This window comes from Vipera berus, assembly GCF_964194415.1.
Source record: "Vipera berus genome assembly, chromosome: 1".
In the NCBI taxonomy this organism is placed as follows: domain Eukaryota; kingdom Metazoa; phylum Chordata; class Lepidosauria; order Squamata; family Viperidae; genus Vipera; species Vipera berus.
The window spans coordinates 13,803,005-13,809,104 of NC_138202.1; positions in this window are offsets into that span (position 1 = coordinate 13,803,005).

Genomic DNA, 6,100 nt, shown 5'->3' on the forward strand with positions numbered 1-6,100 from the left:
CATCTATACTCTTTTTTTTGCTTTTTCCAAGTCCAACTTTTGCTTCCATAGAAAACCACTGTATGCCTAATTCTGATCTTTTGATGCAAAATACAGTTCAGTGAATGAATGAAGCCATGTGCTTCTTCCTCAGTTGGAACGATTCGAATCTCCAATGTAAATAATCCCAAAGGTTTTATTGCTTTTCATCTCCCCCCCCCCTTAAATAATTTGGATGTCACTTGATTGCTTAATGGTTATTTTTTTAATTTTTTTAAAAAATAGTAACTGTGACAAATTATGGTAAAAATTCAAATGCAGACATTAAAAGACTTCAGAGAAAATAAACATAATTTACTGAACAAATTGAAGTACATTGTTCTGGCGTTTCATCTATAAAACCACTAACTACAATGAAAAATAAGCCTTTAGTAATAAAATGAAGGTTGCACAAATGTAAAAAATGGGAGTATGACTATCCTGTCCTTATTTTCTTACATCCCTTGTCCCTGTACATCACGGGTGTCAAACAGGTGGGCCGGATGCATCACGAGGAAACTGCACCCACTCCATTGCTGGCAATGGAGAAAAAGCTTGGATACGTCACGCGACATCATATGATGTCGCAAGTTTGACATGTCTGCTGTACATTGTAACATGATTATTGTACTGCTTTGGGTCTTATTGTAACTAGTTAAAACTAACGTACCAATACTGATATTCTGCCTACAAAGCTACTGATTTCCCCAAGGGTGTTTTACTCTTGTGATTATTAGTGACTCCAACTAATAATTGAAGGAAGATGCAATAATTGACTTTTTAGCTGAGAATACGTCCCTAGGGAAGTACTTTTGAATAGACATGGATGGTGTTGAATTGTAAATATTGTATTGCTGTAGTTTATGAAATGTATACACTGCCCAACTCAACAACTCTAAATTATGGCAAGCATAATGAAGTGAGGATTCTCAATCCTGGGTGAAGAATGGCTCTTCTAAACAACAGCAGGGTGGGTGCCATCCACACCTTGGGCAAAGCCTCATTCCAGAGGACAGGTGGTGCCACAAAGGTGTGATGCCAACTCTTTTGAGATTGAACCGGCTGGGAAATACCGCAGATGGTGCCTCAAGTAACCAGGCCCAATGCTATGTAGGATTTTCTAAGTACTGAGGCATGCCTGTCATTGCTCACACCATTGCATTCTGGACCAGTTGAACCTTCTGGGTTGTCTTCAAGTGTAACCCCACATAGAGCACATTGCAGTAGTCAAACCATGAGATAAGCTTGTATGCCCTGTATGTCGTATGGATAAGAGTTTACAAAACAAGTTGTAATATTTTGATATTCAGAGGAAATATTTAACAATGTTCAAGAACATCTGGAAGAACATTTCAGCAATAAAAGATAATCCCATGACATTTTTTTTCTCCCTTTAGAATTATAAAGTGCTTAATTTTGGCTTATCGTGTGCATCTAGTAAATATTTATACCTTCTATCTTCACTTGCAAAAATACACAGAATTTTCTGGATTTGCCCTAAAATGTGTAATTGTGCACAGAATTAAGTTTGTAAATGTTTCAGGGCCAGGTATGAATATATTTAATGTGAGTAGAAATTGTGCAATTCTGAACCCCAAACCCACTATAGCAAAGAAATTACTTTTTCATGGATTTAAATAAATTCCTATTTTTTCAGTATTCTTTTTCATTTGGTAAGTTTACTTGTACTACAGGTAACCCTCAACTTACCATCATTCATTTAGCAACTGTTTGAAGTTACAACAGCACTGAAAAAAGTGACTTACAACTGGTCCTTGCCCTTATGATCCCTACGGTCACGTGATCAAAACTTGCGTACTTTGGCAATCGCCATGTATTTGCAATGGTTGCAACGTCCTGGTGTCCCGTGATCACCATTTGCAACCTTCCCAGCTGGCTTCCAATGAGCAGAGTCAATGGGGAAAGCCAGATTACTTTGAGGACATGCATGATTTGCTTATCAAATGGAGTAATTTGCTTGGCAAAAAGGGTCATAACATTGGATGTAACTAACTTAACCACCACCTGACGTAGCAACAGAAATTCTGGTTCCACTTGTGTTCTTAACTCAAGGACGATAGTATATTATTTTACACAATGGGTGTAATTTGTTCAGTATTTTTGTCACCTTGATGCTTTGGAAGATGATTATAAGACGAGTGATGTTCATATAAATAACCTGATAAACTGGTTAAAAGTTTATCTGTGGCAAGCTGCATCTGTTCATGATCTTGATTGTATCCCCCCCCCCCAGTTCCTCTCCTCCCATGATGGAACAAAATATTTACAGACTAAGTATGAACATCAGCCTGCTTTAAGTCCAGTTTATAAGGAACGCAGCCTTGTTGTTTGTGGCCCCATGGACCATAGCACACCAAGCGCCCGTCCCCCATTGTCTCCCAGAGTTCATGTTCATTGCATCGATTACACTATCTAACCATCCCATCCTCTGTCATCCCCTTCTCCTTTTACCTTCCATCTTTCCCAACATCGGGGTCTTTTTCCAAGGAATTTTTTCTTCTCATTTGGTGGCCAAAGTATTTGAGCTTCAACTTCAGTCTCTGTCCTTCCAAAGAACAGTCAGGATTGATTTCTTTTAGGATTGACTGATTTGATCCCCTTGCAGTTCAAGGGACTCTCAAGGCTCTTCTCCAACATCACAATTCTGCAGCATCAATTTTTCGATGCTCTGCCTTCCTTATGGTCCAACTCTCACAACCATGCATCGCTACAGGGAAAACTATAGCTTTGACACTATGGATTGTCTGCAAGGTGATGTCTTTGCTTTTTAATATGCTGTCTGCAGTCCTCTTGGAAAATAAAATATGTTACTGCTTCTATTTCTTGCAGCCTTCCTACTGCCCTCCTTTGTTGAAATACAGCAGCTGAAAGGCAGAATCAGTTTCCAGATACAATGAGGGTCAGTATCTTCTCTGCCTAAGATATTGGAATAACTTTTTGTCAATGTCAGCTGATGGGGGTGGGGCAGTTGTATCTTTAAAAGGGTGAAATGGATGCTATAAGCATTTGCCAGCCTTCAGACACTCATTTTGTGAGGCCCACAGTCATAACCCAATATTAATGGTTTAGTACACGTCAACCCAAATATTGTCAGTACTTGACAAATTTTGATTTAACACAAGGTGTGGATTCTAACAAAGACTTCTCCAGTCTGGTGCTTCCTACAGGCTGGTCCCCATATTCTCCACTCAACATAGGGTAGTGTTTCTCAACCTTGGCAGCTTTAAGATATGTGGACTGCAAATCTCAGTATGCTGGCTGGGGAATTCTGGGAGAGGAAGTCCACATATCTCGAAGCTGCCAAAGTTGAGAAAGACTGGCTTCTGGGAAATGATAATGCAGGGTATCTCCTGCACCAAGGGGAAGGAAGCTTCATTGTTCAAAATCCTTTTGGACATATACTAGCAGGACCATCTGCTTTAGGTTATACTGTGGGTGACTTTACACATCCCTAAAATACGGAACACTTGTGCATGGTAAGCCACTGGCTGGTTATTAGGTATGAACGCTACTTCCTTACTATATACTTTATTACTAGTGGCCCCTTTTAAAAGATTAAATGTATCATCCAGAATCAGAAAAGCCGCCGTTTCCTCTTGAATAAATGGAAAGTATTAGCTGCTCAGGATTCAGGTACTTAACTGAGAAAAGGCACTGGATTGTGCCTAGGAACTATATAGGGGAGGGTCTGGCACAGGCATTTATGTTAAGCAAACAGGAGGGTTTAATGTGTCTCGACACTTGTGTGTGTAGCTCAGTGGTGTATGAACCCAACCATTGCAATTTTTTCAAAAGGGGAGTATGATTCAGCCGGATGCAACTTAATAAATGAGGTATTAATGCCATGCATGAACTTGTAGAGTTTGGGATGACAGATGTAACTCTTGCTTCCTGCCATATCCAACTGAGCATGTCCTTGGTCAGTGGGGTTAGTGCAGGGGTGTCAAACTGCCGCCCCGCGGGCCAGACACGTCATCTGGAAGACACACCCACCCTATTGCCGGCAATGGCAAAACTCTCCCGATATGCTGCGCAACATCACGAGCTTGACATGTCTGGATTAGTGGATCTAACTCTTATCCACAGCTGCTTGACCAAGCTGGGAGTTGCGTACACTGTAGATGTAGTGATCATTTACAGAGATTTTAGATGGATACAGGGCTATGAGCTTGTCATTATGACTAATCTTCCTCCCTCCCTAAACATTTTCGATACCGAAAAAAGTTCAGATTTTCCATTTTGTAATAATAGCTCTATAAAGGTTGGCACTTAGGTGGCACTGACTGCTCCAGTTATCAGGAAATGTTGATGTAAATCCAACCCTGAACGTTACCAAAACTTGCTCTTTTACAGTAGGCCCTTTTAACAGCAGAATGTATCAGCAATGAAGAGTATCTTCCTCTTTCTAAGTGAGGTACTTTAAACCTGAGAATGCTTTTTACCAATAAGCATCTTGTCCTTTTATTAATATTTTTGTGTCAGTTCATACGGACATATTTATAATTGGCATTCAAGCAGGAAAACCCATGTCACATATTATTTAATTTGCAGGATAGGAAAGCATCCCTTTAAGAAGTTACATCTTTTATCCCTGCTGTCCAGGATTTTCCACTGGGCAAGAGACACAACTTCAACCCTGTGTCTTATAGCAGTTGTCATAAACGGTTGTTTTTCTTGTACCTCAGCAATGCTGATCAGACTAGCAACCTATTAATTCCCAATTACTTCACTATGAGAAACCCTGAAACAGAATATGGTAATAAAATGGCTTCACCTAATTCAGGCTGCCCTGCAAATAATATTAGCGTGTTGAACCTGGAAATATATTTCCATCACAACTGGCCTCCATTCTGTCTGAACATTGGCAATCATTTTCATTTTACACATTAGTTGTGCTTTTTTGGGGTGCCGATTCCTGGTGACTGCAGTTTTCTATGCAAGTTTTTGAAAGTAGTTTACCAAATTTTTAAAAGCCTTTTTCCAAAGGCTGAGAAAGGGACTGGCCCATGGGGTCACTTAACTGGCTTTGTGACCGTGGCAGGACTAGAACTCATGTTTTCCTGGTTTCTATAGCCTGATACCTTAACCACTGGACTAAACTGACTCTCTTGTTCAGTTTTTATTTATATTTTGCTTTTTTTTAAAAAGCTAAACACAATTGTAATGTTGCCCTGTAGCAAAAGGTTTGACCGTTTGGGACTCTAAAGTACTGCCAAGTAGGGAATGAAAACCAAAACTTTCATCGGGGAGGACTGTGTGGAGAGAGTTTCCTCCTTTAAATTTCTGGGAGTCTACTACCTCTGTGAAGATCTGACCTGGAAAGTTAATACAACCCAGGTGGCTAGAAAGGCCCAACAGAGACTTCATTTTCTCAGGGTCTTGCGGAAGAACAGGGTAGAACAACGGCTAATGACCCTCTTTTACCGGTCTACTATAGAGAGCGTCCTCTCGTATGGTATTGTGGTTTGGTATGCTGGTCTGACAGCCATGGATAGGAAAGCATTACAGAGGGTGGTGAGCACAGCACAAGACATTGTGGGCTGTTCCCTGACACCACTGGATGACATCGCCAGGGCTCGCTGCCTTGGAAGAGTGAGGAAAATTCTCAGGGATGACTCACACCCTGGACGGTATCTTTACTCTCCTACCATCCGGTAGGAGATATAGGAGTATAGCCAGCCGCACCAACAGGCTGAAAAACAGCTTTTATCAGTGGGCTGTTAGGCTTTTGAATGAGAAATAACTTTTGTGAATTTTATGCAGAATTGACTTGGGAGGCCGGTGTGTGGTGTAGTTGGTTCACATGGTGTAGTAAGATGGAGGGTTTGTTGTCACTGTGTGTTGGGGGGTGGGAGCACAAAGGGAGGCTCAGCTAATCTCAATGTACACAGTTGTACTTTGACAATAAAAGTTCATTTCATTTCATTTCTCATGAACACACAAATACTAGATCTCAACCCGTCACCTGATCTAATGACTGTCATTACTCAATCCAGGAATTCTTAAACGGCCTATAGCATTCCTCTGCCTGCTTTGAATCTCTTTCATTATGTGACTGCTA